The sequence below is a fragment of the Furipterus horrens genome, unplaced genomic scaffold (genome assembly GCF_987537825.1).
Source record: "Furipterus horrens unplaced genomic scaffold, mFurHor1.1.pri manual_scaffold_5, whole genome shotgun sequence".
In the NCBI taxonomy this organism is placed as follows: Eukaryota; Metazoa; Chordata; class Mammalia; order Chiroptera; family Furipteridae; genus Furipterus; species Furipterus horrens.
The window spans coordinates 202,612,354-202,628,744 of NW_028327175.1; the positions used below are offsets into that span (position 1 = coordinate 202,612,354).

A 16,391-nucleotide genomic window follows, 5' to 3' on the forward strand; every position below is an offset into this window, starting at 1 on the left:
GGGGCATCTGGACCCAGCAGGGGCCTGGGGGTGCCCGGCTCCTGTGAGGCCCCAAGGCTGAACCGTCCTTCGGGCAGGCCCGCCGGCTGCACCTGTCCCCGCAGCCCTTTCCGGCCCTGGTACCATCCACAGGACTCAGCGACCAGCGGCAGAGGGGCCAGCTTCCCTCATGGGGAGCCTGTTACCCCTCATGGGGGGCTGTGCAGCCCAAGGGAGGCACAGTCTCAGGTTGCCTGGGCACCTGGGAGGCAAGGAGCACCCCCAAGCCTCCCCCCTACCCCCACCGTTTGTGTGGCCCAGGAGCAGCCCACACGGGCAGTCAGCCCTCGAGAAGCACGCGGGTCCCCTGTATAGACTCGCGTCTTTGCTGATTGGGATGTGCCTGGCGAAGAGGCAAATGAAAGAATCAAAATGTGCAGAAACCCGTTAGCATTTTAAACAAGCACGTTTTCCCCTTTAAGCCAGCATTGGCGGTGACGGGGAGGTGGCTGGGCCTGGCGGCCACAGCTGTCAGGGGATGGGTGTGCGCACTTCTGCAGGCCTGGGAGGCGGGGAGGCTGTGCTGCTGGACAGGAGCTGGCTGAGCCCCATGGGCGTGCGGGGCAGGATGGGGGAGTGGCCCCCAGGATGACCCATGACCTGCGACCTGCAGCCTGACAGGGCACGGGAAGGTCCAGCAGGATTCCTGGAGAAGCCCCAAGTGGAGGCTGGAGCCAAGTGGCTATGGCTGGTCCTGGGCAGGGTTGCTTCCAGGGGACAGACAGAAGGACACCCCCATCCCAAGACAGCCACCCGCTCCCGCTCCCCGGGACTCCCAGGGCTGGGCTGCCCGCAGGAGGCCCCTCCTGTCTCACCCCTGTACCCCTACCGCTTCCTGCTCCCCATCCCCACCTGAATCACAGGTGGGGGCAGCAGGCTAAGGGGCAGAACATGGCCCTGGCCAGCCTGGGAGCCCAGACAACTGAGTGAAGGGGGGCACTGGGACCCCCACCCCAGGGTCAGCGCTTTGGCTTCTCTGTGCTGACCCCTCCCCAGGAAGGGGCCTGGCTGTGGGAGGGGCCCCACACCGGGTCAAATGATGAGGAGGCCTCAGGGGCAGAGCATTCTGGAAACAGGAGGCCTGGGCAGGGCCCCTCCCTGGCCGGCTGCGTTGGCCGCTCAGCCCCCTGCTGCCTCAGATGGGAGGGGAGAGACAGGCAGACTTCAGAGGAGCAGAGGGGGAGAAGGCCTGTGGGAGAGGGGCCCTCGGAGAAAGGGGGTACCGGGGTCTTTGAGGGAACGGAGCTGGCCCCTCGCCCCTCTGGGATGGCAGGGCTGGGGGAGGGTAGAGGGTATGTGCACGCATGTGGTCAGGTCGTGAGTGTAAGGGCCTGGTGTGAGCGCCAGCACAGGGCAGGCAGCCCAGGGTCTCCGTGTCCCTCCCTCCCCCACCCGCACCCCCGCACCCTGCCTCCCTGGCCCCTTCAGACCACACTGCGACCCTGGGCACCAGGGTACGTGGCGCCCATCCCGAGGGTCCTGCTCTCACACAGACCTCAGACAAGAACCACGATCCAGAATCCTCAGAGAGGCCAGGAGAAACCTCTTCTCTTTGGCGGCCCCACCTTCCCCCTCCACCCCCACCCGCACCCCTGGGCGAGGCCAGGGATGTGGAGCGGCCGGAAAAGCCGGTTCCGTGGGGCTCCTGCCCGGCCTGTGCGAACAGGTGGGCCTTGGGTTCAGGAATGCGGAGGGGAGAGACTGCTGGGGGAGGGAGGCTGGGTGCCCCTGACCCCTGGCCCCAGGGAAGCCCTCCACGTGCCGGACCCTTCTCAGCAACGCACCAGGGGACTCTGGCCTCCTGGCAGGACTCCAGCCGCTGGAGGTCAGGGCAGTGCAGGGTGGAGAGGCTTGGACCGGGGGACCCTGAGGAGGCGAGGGGCCAAGGAGCGAGGAGCTGGGCCCTGTCTCTGCAGCAGGGGCAGGAAACAAATCGCCTGTCACATTCTTTAATTAAAATACAGCCTAAGTGACTGCTCTCTGCTCAGACACAAGTAGGGCTGCTAATACCAGCCATGTGGTCAGCCCAGCGCAGAAAGGGCTCTTCACCAGCACAGGGACGGTCAGTCCCAAAGCCAAGTTCAGTGCTACAGGAAGGAAGGAAGGAGACCCCCTGAGAAGGAAGTTCAGCTCTGCCGGTGGTGCCCCCTGCCCTCCCAGCCCCGGCCCATCCAGCCCTGGGCCCAGAACTCTCCTGGGAAGACTTACAGCTTGGCGTTGCACAGCCTGTTTTAAAATAAATTATACATTTTAATGAAATAAAGCTGCTTGCTACAGAGACAGTGGAAGCAGAAAGTGAAGTTTCCGCCTGGGGAGGAATGGAGACAAGCACAGGGGGGGACCATGTGGGATGCTCCCTTCGCCCCCCCAGGAACCCATCCCCCCGCAGAGCACAAGGGTGGCCCCAAAAGCCCTGAGGCCCCGTCTCCATCCAGGGCAGGTCCTGCAAAGACCCAGACGCGGGATGATACGGGTGCGGGTGCGGACAGGTGGGGTCAGCCAGGGTGCGGGGCAGAGGGTGAGTGCTGTGGCCGGGGCACCCCACGCCCCGCGCTGTGGGACAAGCCCCACCTTTGAGAGACGTGGACCTGGAGGGCCAACAGCCCCAGTGTGAATCCTCTTGAAACGGGGCTGTGCTCAGGCCATAAAATAATCAGTCTTTCTCAATAGCGTGTGAAACATTCACGTGTGAGTTGCACTGGCCCAGCCGGCACACCTGATGCAGGTGCGTGGGCCACAGGCTGGCCTTTCCCAGGTGCCAGGAGGGGGCTGGGGCTGGGACAGGCCTGCTCAGGAGCTCAGAGGCCTCCCATAGGCGGCCCCTCAGCTGGGCCATCCCAGCCGACATCACCTTGGGGCAAGGTCTGGGGGGGGGGGGGGCGGGCAAAAGACGCCCAGCCCCTCCCATGGCCTGGCTGGGGTCTTTGGGGAAGGACGTGGCCCGTACCCAGAGGCCCCCCACTCCCCCACTGGGTCCTGGCCAGCCAAGCCTCCCAACTGTGGATCCTGGACAGAGGGAAGGATCTGAGTGTCAGGGGCCATGTGAGGGGGACCCCCATCCTCTGCTGAGCAGGAAGCGGCGGTCCGCACCGGCAGAGCAGCACTTTGGCCTTCCTGCAAATGTTCAGGCAAGGTCTTTGGTGACGGGGCCGTGGGGACCAGTCACTCGGGTGCCACTGTGATTGATAGTCGCCCCTGTCACCCTGGACCTGGGGTCCAGACCCACTTCTCTTCCGTTTCCCAGCCCTCTTTCCCTGGAGCCCCCTCGCCAGACAGGGGCTAAGAAACAGACTGGCCGCCAGGTCCCAGGAGGCAGAGCCGGGCGTGTCCAGGTGGGCCCCGCTTTGGCGCGCGTTGGCCACTGCACCTGGGCCCGCCGCTACTTCCGAGCCTCTCACCTGCCCGCAGCCCCTACAAGGCCTGGGGAGCGGGGCTCACGGTGGTCTCAGAAAGAGCACCGTCGTGGGAGACAGTCCAGAGGGACCACCGGCGCCGAGCGGAGGGCGGGAGAGGGGCAGGGGCGGCTGGGCGCCAGGAGGAGTCAGGAGGCTGAGCCGCGAGGGGCTGGGGCGGGCGGGCGCAGGGCCGGCCCGGGAGGCTAGGGCCCCCAGCCCTGCGGACTGCGACGCGTGTCCCTGGCAGCCTGGCCCCTGGAGGCAGTTGGGAGCGTCCGTCTCGGCCCCGCGCCTGCCCGCGCTGAGCACGGCCCCGCCTCTGGGAGGTTCGCTCCTCCAGGGAGGGGCGTGGCCGCCCTCTGCTGGCGGCGCGACAGAAGGCAGCCCCGGGCACGGACGCCACCCCGGCCCCAGGCGCACACCCAGCCCCGCTCCTGCTGCCCCAGGGCACCCACACTGCCCCAGGCACCCACGCTGTCCCCAGGCCCACACCTAACACATTCCCTGCCGGCTCTGTACTAGCTCCCTGGTCCCATCAGCTCGGTCCTCACAGCTGAGGTCTGACCCCCCACCCCCCGACCCTCGGGGAGTTGGCTGAGGCCCTGCCAGAGCCTCTGCTCTGGGAGCTGGGCCCAATCTAAGACCCTTACTGTCTCCAGCACCCCCAGGACTGGGGCCCCCAAGGCATAGCTGCCGAGAGCTCAAGTACCCCCTGTGGGTTGGCCCACCTGGGGGTCCTAGAAAGGAGTGGGGCTGAGGTGCCAGATTCTACTTGGCTAGGCTGAGCAATGACGGGCCGCTTCATGCCTCAGCTTCCCTTTCTGAGCACAGGGGTCACAGTCCCTGTCCTGCAAAGGCCGTGTGGGTCCCTGCTCTTACTCTGTTCCCCTTTGGGGACAATTAAGTGAGACCCAGTGACAAGCTCTGCACCGGGGATTTTGAGGGCAGGGCCTCTGGCTGGGGCAAGTGGACAGAGCCACAGCCCCGCCCCCCAAGCATGCCTTTGAAGGGTCACCAGGGAGTGGCCTGACAGGGTGGGGTCCCAGGGGTGCGGCTGTGGGCCCAGGATTCCCAGACACAAAGACACAGTTACTTCTTCCTGAGTAAGGACTTTAAAAACTGAGCAGCATTCATTCACCTACAGACACATTTGCTAAATCAAGGCCAGGAAGGTGGCCTCTGGGTGGACAGCCAGGGATGGGGTCTTTTTCTGGGTCTGAGCTACCAGAATTGGAGTTGGAGGCCCTCCAGGGGCAGGATGTGTGTGTCAGGACAAATGCCAGACCCACCGCACAGGGCTGGGGCAGGCGGCAGGCGGCTGACCCCCTGAGACATCTCCAGTCCACCCTCGCTGTCCCCTGTCCTTGGTCCCCTGGCCCCCTGACAGCAGCCACAGCTGGCCTCCAGAGCCTGGAAAGGGGTCTCCAACTTGGGGACGTTCTTGTGCCAAACGCTCGCCCCCCAGCGCACTGCCCCCGGCCCCCAGCCCCCACGTCCGTGGACAGAGCCGGCTGTGCATCCAATCTGGAAGGACGCAGCTCTGAGGCGTGGAAGGGAGGGGAGCTGGAACTCCCCTGGGTGAAGGCAGGTCTCGCTGTGCAGGCGGTGGGGGTGGGTCTGGATACCTGGGGCGTAGAGCTCTCTCCCCACACTGGTGTTAGAGGCTTACCGTGAAAAGCAAGGTGGACTCCTCCCTGTAACAGAAGGGGAGACTGAGGCAGAGCCACTCGCCCCAGGTGACCTGGATTCTCCAGCCAGGGCCACCCACCCCCAGCACACATGGCTCCCTGACATGGTCTCCCTGAAGCTGGCAGTGGGGAGGGCTAAGGAGGCCACGGCCAGGAGCTGCTGTCCCTCACCAGCCGTGAAGCGGGGTGCGCATTCGGGACTGCAGCGCGGAGAGGGCCTGTGTTCACAGACCACGCACACCCGTGTCTGGGGAGCCCACAGGCAGCCCCTCCCCCTGGCCACCTGGGCACACCCAGGACGCGGGGTCAGTGCGCCTTCCTCCTGCCCTCCATGAAGAGCCGTGGGGCCCAGGAGCAGATGGAAAGGCTCCTGGGGCCACAAGTGGGCGTTTCAACCCTTCGTGGGGCCTGGCGAGCTCACGACAGGGCCCACGGGGGGCCACACGCAGCTGTCAAGCTTGCGCTGAAAAGGCCACGTTGTCGCGGCCCTGGGGCGTCACCGGGGCCTCTCCAGCATGTGGGCCCACCTATGATTACAAGAGCTCCAAACGCCTCAACCCCACATAGCACAGAGACCACCAACTCTGTCCTCCCCAAAGCAACGGCCACCTTGACCTCAGCTCCCGGGACCTCCACCTATGGCCGACTCTGGAGAGGGCCGTCGTGGGGGCCTCAGCGCCTGGTTGGTGGACAGGAATGTGGCTCCCCTGCTCACTTCCTGGGAGTGGCAACAGGCGGGGGCCCTGCCAGACCGCACCCCCATCCCCCATCCTACCCCACCCCTGCCCCAGTGGATCGCCGGGTGCAGCATGGTTTGTCCCACCGAGCCTGCTGCAGTGCCCACATATGCCAGCAGAGGGCGCCCTGAATGCATGAGAAGGCACCCCACAAACCACCGGGGACACCAGAAGCCCCACCTGACCCCGCCAAGGCCCCAGAACAGCACCACGCCCCGCAGGTGCTGCTGCAGAAGCTGTGGGAGTTTAAAGAAGAAAGCAACTGTCCCACCCAGAGACAGTCTTCTCGGGGATTTCTGCTCCATCTGCCCAGCCAAGCTCCAAGCACTCAGGCGCCTGGGCCACACTGTCCCCGGAAGGCTGCGATGGCGTCAGCGCATGGTCCTGTCCAGGCCGCCGCCAGCCATTGCCATCAGTGCTCTGCCAGGACTCTACAACCTGGAGCGGCAGCTGTTCTAGACTCTTCCTCCTGACCTGGGCTCTCAGCTATGAGCCCAGCACAGTGTGACCATGGGGCCTCAGCGCAGGGTGGGAGGGGTGCCCGTTGCCCTGTTAACTCTGCCCCAGCAGGGCCCCCCACGTGGCCATGACCGCAGACAAGGCCTCTCTCCTAAGGTGCGGTCTCACAGGAGGACCATACCCCGTTTCTGAGGCCAGGACAGCAGGGCTAGCCCCCCAGGACCAGGGACTGCGCTGGCCAAACATGCGGGCCGGGCATCTGCCCGGTGGTCCTAATGCTGGCGCTGGATCCACACCCAGACTTACTACCCAGACGGCGCCTGGGCCTGACCGCAGTGCAGTGACCATGGGCACAGTGACCGGGCCATGCTCCAGGGAGGAGGTGCCTGGAGTTTCCTGTGGCCACTGCAACAAATGACCACAGCTTAGTGGCTCCAAAAATACAATTTGGCCTCTCACAGTCCTGGAGGTCAGAAGCCCAAGCTCACCCAGGGGTGCATGCTGGCCCCTTCTGGGGGCTCCAGAGGAGAGTCCTGCCTGTTGCAGCTTCTAGGGGTGCTGCCCCCCTTGCCCATGACCCCTTCCAGCCAGTAGGAGCCTCTCTCTGAATTCTCCCACCTCCCTCCTCCCCTGAAGGGCCCTTGGGTTTACCTCAGGCCCATCCAGGGCAATCTCACCGCCATAGAAAGGGGTGATTGTCAGCCTTGTTCCATCTACAACCTTAACTTAGTTTGCCACATTCAGTGATACATTTTCAGGTCCTGGGGTCTAGGAAGTGGGCATCTTGGGGGGCTTATTTCCCCTCCATGAGGGGTTTGTGCCCTACTCACCAAATGGGTATTGGGTGTTGGCCATGCCCCAGGCTTCCTGCCAGGAGCTGAGACTCAGAGTGGGTCCCCTGCTTCCTAGTGTGGCACCTCGGTTGTCAGACGTGGGGGGTACCATCAGCACCTCCTGGGGGTGGGGAGCAGGGGAGCAGGGACACCAGGCATGGGCCAGACCGACTTTCAGGTGGGACCCTTCTGGGGTTGCTGAGTGAGTACCCAGCAGGGCTGTGGCGGGACCAGCCCTCAGCAGTCTCCCTGCCTCCCTGTCCCCGTCTTGGCCTTCACAGGCTGCCCCTGCTGGGGTCTGCACATCCACAGGTTCCCCCCCACCCCCACCCCAGCACTGGGCCTTCCCTGAGGAGCGAGGCCTGCCCAGGAGGGACAGGGACAGGGTGCCACGTTGTCACTGGAGGCTCTGGCTCAGTGGCTTTGGCCCCAGCGTGGGTTTGGAGCCAGTTCAAAGGCTCAGTAGACGCGTCGTGAGGGACAGAGCAGAAGTGCTGTTGGCGCCGTGGTTCGGGAAAACCATTACGCCCCACCGACCGCAGGGCTGGGCCGGGACGCCGTCTGCGTCTGCTGAGCGGCGTCTGCGAGGGGCCGCGCCTGGAGAGGATGGCCCGGCCTGGCCTGGCCGGCGGCAGAGGTGCACAGCCCATGCACAGTGACTTGCAGGCACCCCCACCTGACCTGAGGGGCCACCACACAGCCATCTGTGTGTTGAACCCTTGGTCCCCAGAGTCTGCGAGGGCTTTCCTGCCTTCCTCTCCTGCCTGCACCTAGCCAGAGCAGTGGCCAGGCCTGGCTGGGACAGGTCGAGACCTCCCACATCCGTGGAACCTGGGGGCCCACTGGGAGTGTGCCATGCGGGAGGCGTGGTCACTGCCAGAGCCGCCGCTGGTCAGCACCACCAGCCCGGCCCTGTCTGCCCCTTGTCCACCATGTGTCCCTCTGGCCCTGCCCCCAGGCACCCCAGCCCACCCTCCCCACGGGGCCCTAGTCCTCTCTATGTGGCCCCGGGGGACGGCAGCATGGGGGTCTGGGAGGGGGCTGGATCTTCAGGCTGCGGTGGACCTTTCCACTAGAGACCTCACAGAGCCACCGTCTTTGTCCTGGGAGGGAGCCCATGTGTCCTCACCTCCCCGGGTGAAACCTGGCCTGCAGCGGGGGAGCAGGGCTGGGCCCCGAGAGCATGCCACAGGGCAGCCTGCCCAGCCACCCTCCCGGCCCCACGGCGGGTGGCCGCCTGCCCTGCTCACGCCCTGCCTGCTGCCGCCTCTCCCGTGGTGGGCGGTGGGAAACCAGGTTACTGTGACTCCTCCGGGGACAGGAGGCAGCCTGTGAAACGAGGGCAGGTGGCAGCACTCCTCTGGGGGGAGCCGGCTCATTAGCCATTTCTAAATTAGACGGAGGACGGGGGACTTCTCGGGGCCCTGGGCGCCAGTCACGCTCCAGCCGAGCGGGGCTGCAGCTTCTTCTCGGGCCCGGCTGCTCTGGGAGGCGATGGTGGGGGTTTTCTGGGACAGGCTGACGGGCAGGTCGGCCTGCAGTGAGGAAACAGGACTATGGGAGGGGGTGACCGGGGAGGGCTAACATCTGGAGGGAGTCGGGGGCAGGGAGGCAGGGCTGCAGGAGAGGCCGCCCTCCGGGCCTGGTCCTCCCTCGAAGTGCTGTCAGCGGCCTGCCGCCCACCCCACGAGGCCTCGAGGCCCGGGGCGGAGAAGCTGTCTCCCAGGAGGAACCGGCAGGAGGAAGCCTGGGAAGCACCCCCTACCCCCCGCCCCTCCTCATGCCCTCCTGGAACGTGGCTCTGGAAGGCTGCTGATGGGAGCTCAGGTCTCCGGTCACTGAAAGCCCAGGCAAGGCTGTCACTCCCGATGCCCTCAGCAAGCCCTGCGGTGGGGACCTGGGCTGCCACCGTCTTCTCCCGCCCCCTGCCCGCTAGTTCCCTCCCACAGAACTTAGCAGCTTCTGGAACAGTCTGGGGGAGGGAGCCTGCATGCGGGGGATGGGAGGGCAGTGGCTGAGGGGTGGAGGGACATCACACTGCTCTGAGGGGCCCCCAGAGTGCCCCGCTGGGGCTGAGTGGGGACAGCACCCAAGATGCGGGTGGGACCCCTCTCTTGTGGCTTGGGGCTACTTCAAGCCCCGCCTTCAGGGCAAGGGGAGGATGGACCAGGCCGGCGTGGGCAGAGGGGCAGCTGGGGTGAGGATGTGGCCAGGGGACAGCTGACCCAACAACCTGGGGGGGGCACAGCCCCTGTAGCTGGTGGGGACACGCAGACCTCAGGGGTCCCACCAGTCCTCAGGCCCGGGCACACGCACCTCCTCGGGGACACCCCTCCTGCACCCCAACCGAGACCCCTCCTCACTCCTTCAACTGGTCTCCTCTGGGCCTCTCTCCTCTGCTGGGCTCTGCACTCCCGGAGGGTAGGGTCCTCCTCGGCCCCCTGGTTTGGCCCAGACACAGCAGGTGGTCCTGGGGCAGCTATGGAAGTGAGGGGAGGCTGAGGGCTGGGCAGGAAATGCACAACCAGCTGTCGCCCGGAGAAGTGGGTGGGGGTGCAGAACTGATGCAGAGGGTCACCAGCTCCCTGCCCGCCACCAGGAGGCTGCGTCTGGGCGGCTGAGCTCCTGGCAGGCTGGCTCTCACTGCATCTCGGGGACTTGTGCCCATTCCACAGACGGGCACAGTGAGGCCGGGAGCGCTGAGTCGCTTGCCCAGGTCACTGGCCCTGAGTGGCAGTGCTGCCTCAAACCGCACCACCGGGGCCTTGACCCTGAGACACCCGCCGGTCCCAGGTTGGCGCGAGCACCCTCGCCGGCTCCCATGCAGGTCCCCTGGGCTCCGTGGTTCAGACCCGGCCAGCAGGCCTCTCACTGGCTGCCCTCATGCAGACAGCTCCCTGACACTCGTGCGCCCTGGCGGGGTCATGGGGAGCTGCGTGGAGTCCACCCAGCCCGCTCACAAGCCCTGGAAGGGTGGCCGGTGTGCTCAGCCAGCTCCCCATGTTTTCTGGCTGCAGAGAAGGCCAGCTTGTTCTGCCTGAGCCTGGACCCAGCCCAGGTTTCGGGAGGGGCCCCAAGGAGAGCCTGAGCCTCCCGGGGTCAGGGAAGACCCACCCCTCTCACGTGGCAGAGATCCTCCCTGGCTCCGCCTGCCCTCTGTGTGCACACTGCTCTCAGCAAAGGCCCCACCCCCCACCCCCTGCCCCTCACCCCCCCACCTCCCGGCAGGGAAAGGGAAACCAGGGCCAGCAGCTGGCCCCTGGGTCTGCTGGCTCCTGGCCTGTGGGCCTCACTGCACCAGACAAGCCCACAGTGTGTCTGTCCCGGTGCGAGAGCTTGGGCTTTGTCCCCAAGGAGCAGGAGAGGCAGGGTGGGGCGGGGCCCCCCGTGTGGCCTGGGCACCAGGCCTCTTCCTCCCCTGGGAGCAGGGCCCACGCTGGCCTGGTGCTGGAAGCTGCGTGGGCCTGGCTCTGAGCAAGCCCGTCTGCTCCTCTTCTCTGGCCAGATTCCTGGGAGCCAGCTGCCCAGCCCCAGAGCTTCCAGAAGGCCCCGCAGGCTGAGCCAGGCCCTGCCCAGAGGCTCGGATGGAGGAGGCTTGGATCCAGGCCTGGGACCCAGCCGCCTGGTGGCCGGGATGGGGCTCGGAACTGAGCTCCGGGCCTCGACACTCCTGTGAAATGATGACAACAGGCTGGCAGCGCCGGGCAGTGTGGGCGGCGGCCCAGCCAGCGCAGGCGCCCCCAGAGAGGCTGCCGCAGGCCGTGCTGGGCCAGGGTTGCCGCCAGGGCCAGGGCCACCCAGCGGGGCCAGAGGTCGTGCCCTGCGCTGAGTTTCCTGGCTGGCCGGCCCTGCCCCGGCTGGGACTGGCCACACTTTCTGGTCTGTGTCCGGTTTGAGGCTCGCTGGCCCCTGCCTGGGGCCTCGGTCTGAAAGTCCCTCTAGGCCTCTGTGTGAGGATCCAGCCGGCCCTGAGGAGCACCCTCAGGGTGCTCCCCGGGAGTCACTGGCAGTGCAAACAGCGCTCCAGAGCAGATACAGGAGTGGCGGTCAGCATCCTGGTCGTGCTGCTTGGACGCCTGTGTTGAAATAACAAATACCTGACCCTTTCTGAAGAAGTCACTGCGGGCCCAGTGCTGGGCAACCCCGAAACCCGCCCTCCGCCCTCCTCCGGACCACGCGAGGCTGCCTCTGAATCGCAGTTAGGAAATCGTGTAGCTGTGAGCTGACTCGGCCCCACTCTCTGGGAGCCTGCCAGCGCTCAGGCCCCGCAGCCAGGGCTCAGCCTCCCTCCAGGGTCCCAAAGGCCCACCCTGACCTGGCTGGAGAGCCCGGAGGAAGAGGCCTCCCCAAATGCCCAACACGGCCACATCCCTCCCTGTGCCAGGGAAAGCCGAGGGGTCAGGTCCACCTGGAGTAGGTCCCGGGGAGGAGGGTCACTCCCCTGCCGGAGGGAAGACTGCCGGCCTGCAGGAGCGGCACCTGCGGCACAGAGGAAGCCGTACGCCTTGGGGGCCAGGCCCCGGTCCCCCACACTCTGGCCAGTCCTGGAGGTGGACACGAGGCTCCCCTGCTCACTGGTCAGGCCCCGGTCCCCCACACAACTTCGACACCAGCCCTGGGCAGTTCCTGGCCGTGTCCGATCAGCCCTGGCTGCAGCTGGGACGTCACGGAGCTGCATGAGGTCCCAGATGTGGATGAAGGGAAAGACCCTCCTCCATGTGGCTGCCGCTGGCCCAGGCCACACCCTGTCAACCTCTGAACTGGGGCTACTGCGGACAGTGACAGACATATGGCAGGGGACATGCTGGGGGACAGCCCCACAGGGAGGCCATGAGCAGCCGGCCCCAGGCCTGGGCAGACCAGGCCGTCACCACAGCGCCCAGCGATTTGCCTGATGAGGGAACCATCCAGAAGAAGGAGGGCCAACGGGAGGGGAGGGGGGGCAGCTGCCTCCTGGGTTTGGGAGGTGGTTGCGAAAGGCGGGCTTTCCACCCCAGGGCCTGCACACCTGCCCCGCCCAGCCAGTCTCAGAGGGCCCACCGGACCTCTGCTCCCTCGTAGGCTGCGACCTGGGTGCCCCTCCCTACAGCCCAGCCTCCCCACACCCCCACACCCCGCTGCCATCACAGCGCCCCAGATTCTGCTTCTGGAAATACACTCGCAATTAGATCGAAGGCCCAGAGTGCTGTCCGGAGGGAAGGCAGCCGCTCCAACCTCATTACCCGGCTCCCAGTGGCAGCCACACCCGCGGCCTGGTCCCAGCCCCCACCCCGCGTGGGGCAGCTCTGGGAAGTGGGGGCTCTGTCCCAAGCAGTGTCCTGACTAGAAGGTGGGGGGCGGGACAGGGAGGCGGGGTGACCTGGGGCAGTCTGCAGGCCCCTTACGGGGTCTTCCTGTGGGGTCACAGCCCTCCTGGGGTACAGGTAACCCGACAAGCCACCACTCGTCCCGGTGGCCCATCCGAGGGGACAGGCGTTTGGCCGGGCGGAGCGGCTGCGCTGAGGGTGCCCAGGCTCCGAGGGGCGGCCAGGCCAGGGTTGGATCCTCGGGATTGGAAAAAGAGCGTGGCTGCCCCTGCAGGTGCCGGGGCCTAGGGGTGGGGCTGGGGCTGGGGTGTCTGGACAGGGACTAAGGGCTGAGCCGAGGCCCCAACACAGGGGCAGCCACTAGGGTCTGAGCCTCCTGGGGAGGAGGTGACAGCTGGCCAGCCCTGCAGGAGCTCATGGCGCCTCCTGCCCTGTCCAGACAGGTTCTTTGTGGCCAAGGCTGAGCCAGGAAAGGGGCAGGGAGGGGAGGAACGAGTGGGGCGGGGCACCTGGAGAACTGCCCTGGGGACGCTGGGCTCCCGCTCCTGGCAGGGGCAGGGCTCTGTGGGTCGTTCACTCCCACACCGCCCCTGCCGTTACAGCCTCCTCCTCCCTGGGCAATAGCTGGGTGTGGCCGGGCAGGTGGGGACGTCACAGCCTGGGAAGTTCTGGCAGAGCCAAGCCCTTCCTTGGCCACCTGCCCTGGGCAACCGGACACTTCCGGCAGGTGTGCACGGTCCATTGTCCAGGAGGAGCCGCGCCAGGTCCTGTCCTGGGCAGCGCTGGCCCCTCGTCCCCGCGTCCCCGCCCTGCACACAGCTCCCTGGGCTGCGGCCTCATGCCCTGCCCTTTGCTAGGTGTCCTGTGTGTGGAAACTCAATGGGCTCACCGGGCGTCTGCCTTCCCCCTTTAGGGACAGAGCTATTTATCAGTCCTGCAGAGCACCTGTACAATAGGTGCCATGTCCCCCCTACGTCCAGAGCCGGAGGGACACGGTGACCCCAGTAGCTGGGCCCCAGGACGCCTTGTTGCCAGGCAGGCGCCCGTGCTGGGAGCAGATAGCGCCCCATCCCCGTGAGGCCCCTCCGCTGCACACAGATGAGGCGAGGAGGGCGAGGCTGAGGGTGCTGGGGGCAGGTGTGTGCGCACTGGCTGCGGGCTCGGTGGGGCGGGCGCCCAGTGAGCAGGGGGCATTTGAGGGAGACCTGCTTGTTCAAAGGAGGTGCGAGAAAATGTGTGGGACTGTCCTGGGCAGAGTGCAAAGCAAAGCAGTGGGGAGAGGCCTGAGGCAGGAGCCGCAGTGGTGGGGGTGGGGTGGCAGAGGCAGGCAGGCAGAGGGTGTGGGGGATCCCCGCTGACCCCAGAGGCCGGGCACAGGGTGGTCTGGGGCAGCAGGTCGGGGTGGGGCCAGCGGGGACTGCAGTGGGGCTGTGTCCTGTGCCTTCCCTCTCAGCCCGACCGACCGGCACTGGGGCGGGGTGGGGGTTGGGGGCTGCCCAGTTGGCCTTTAGGGGATGTTACCAATTGGTTTAGGAAAATACGTTAAGGGTCCTTTTGGTTCAGAGAAGAAAATCCCAGGGCACAGTCTGGACCAGGAATCAAGTCACAGCGGCCCTGGGTGAAGGGGGCCTCCTGAGGACCAGAGGTTTTGAAGGTCAAGTGGTTGGGTGCCCGCTGTGGCCCGGGGTGGGGGGCGGAGGGGCGGAGGCCCGGCAGTGAGGTCCGCGATAAAGGGCACCTGCTGTCTGTCCAACTCCTCTGAGGACCGGAGAGGTTAAGCGCTTTCCCTGAGACGTTTGCTTCATTTCACGTAAATTGTTTTATCCTTTGTTTACTGTTTTCCTCTGGGATCTTTGTCTTTTTAGGAGTTTTGGAGCTCTTTGTCTGCTGCAAATGTTTTTTCCTGTTTGTCACTTGGCTTTTAATTTGCTGAAGCTATTTTTACACATAAAATTGTCTTTTCTCCAGGCAGTTAACCGATCACCCCAGGACGTTTATTGCTTATTCATTGCGGAGGGAGTGCTCTGTCCCTGCACGGCACCTGGAGTCTGCTGAGTGCAGCGTGGCTGCAGGTGTGGGGAGCCCAGAAAGGAAGCCGAGAGGATTGTGGGTCTCTAGGAGGCGAGCAGCTGGGCCCCCCTGGCCTGAAGGAGCAGAGAGTTCCGGGGACCCCACAGGAGAGCTGTCTGCAGAGACCTCTGCCTGGCAGAGCAGGCCAGGAAGCCCTCCCCTCACCAGTTCCCTCTGCAGGCGCCCTCTGATCTGAAGGCAGAGCTCAGGGCCTGCTCACCGGTGGCAGGCGCTCACAGGTGCTAATGCGCTTGAGTTCCAGAAAGAGGGGACGGGGGGGGGGGGGGGGGGGCGGAAGCAATGTGCCGAGAAAGAGCGGCCTCAAGTTTTCCAGAAATTTCCAGAATAAATGATATTAACCCCAATGCTCATTTTGATTTAATAAAAAGTTGTGATGTATCCCATAAAAATGGGGGGCAGAGAAGTTCATGGTTGTGTGCGGTGGCAGAGGCAGCCTAAGTGACTTTAACCTCCGTCGTCCAAAACAGGGGTCAGCAGATAATTCTAAAGCTGAAAAAATGGGCAGCGATATTTCTAAAGCGATCTGAAAGTGGTGGTCCCTGGGGAGCCGGAATTTTCTAGAAATAAGAGGAGTTAAGCAAGGGACTACAGCATTTTGTTAGAAAACGGGTCAAGCCGTTTCCACTTTTTAAATTAAATACGTATTACTTTGATTAAAATTAAGTTTAATGGATAGAAAGTATTATCAAATGGCTTTTGTGAAGTCTATTGATAAATTACCATATTTCTCATTTAATCTTTTAATAGGATGAAATTATTGATATAAGTTAGATTTTATAATTTTAACTCACTCCCACCTTCAAGGAGTAAGTCCAATGTATGTGATAGGGTGTGAATTTAAGATAGTGACTACATTTAATTTGCTAAGAATTTATTTGAAATTCTCATATCTGTTTTCATAATTGAGATTGTATTATAATTTTTTAAAGATTTTATTTATTTTTAGAGTGAGGGAGAGAAACATCAATGTGAAAAACATGGTTCTGTTGCAAGCTCCCTGACCGGGAATCGAACCTGCGACCTTCCGGTCTGCGGGATGACACCCAACCCACTGAGCCACACCAGGCAGGGCTGTTTTATAATTTTTTGTACTGTGATTTTGTCAAGCTTGGGGAAGCCTTTCATATTTTAAGACATGAATTCTCAACTTACATGGCTTTAGAAATATCTGTTCCTTTGAAGTCTGAAATAACCCATGAAATTGTGCTGATCTGGTGCTGTTTCTGGGAATAATTCTTTGGGACAGTCCTGGAAAAGTACATTTTTCTAGAAAAGTACCCCTTTCTTGGAGATGTACAAATGTATCTTAATCATGTTGTACATTATTTCACTTATAGCTTAGGCTATTGTGCTATTTTAAAGAATTTGGGGGGGGGAGTTAATTCTGTTTTGTAATAAATACAATTATTTAGGCTATTTCCATGTGTAATTGATTCTGAAACTCACTACAAGTATTTAAATTGGAAATCGGCCCTGGTCACTGTGGCCTCTGCCACCTTCTCTCAGCCGCCCGTCACCTCCAAGCCTCTGAGTGTTTCCTTTGCTCCCTCTGTACCTGATTTTTCGGCGCCTACTCTCCCTTTCTAAATCTCACCTTCTCTGGCCCCTCGTTTCCTCTGCCTGCTCTGTCCTGAGTTTTAACAAAAGGACAAAGCAGACCCTAAACAGACCCGTCTCTGTCAGAAATCTTTGTAGACTGTGTTTTTCCATCATCACCTGCCTGTTGCATTCTCCACCTTGTGGGATGGAGTGTTTTTCTCAGGACCCAAGTGGGTTTTGTTTTGCACGTCCATGTGTGTGCATGTGTGTAGTATATGCACATGGGTATGGGTTGTGTGCACAT

General features: G+C 63.3%; 1 long non-coding RNA gene across 1 annotated transcript; it reads left to right on the top strand.

Annotated features, from left to right (window-relative positions):
- The first annotated feature begins 13,579 nt into the window (after positions 1-13,579).
- LOC150010801 (uncharacterized) lies at positions 13,580-15,916 on the top strand. The gene is made up of 3 exons (XR_016511264.1): positions 13,580-13,679; positions 14,426-14,766; positions 15,495-15,916. It is a non-coding gene; the product is annotated as an uncharacterized LOC150010801 (long non-coding RNA).
- Positions 15,917-16,391: the final 475 nt, after the last annotated feature.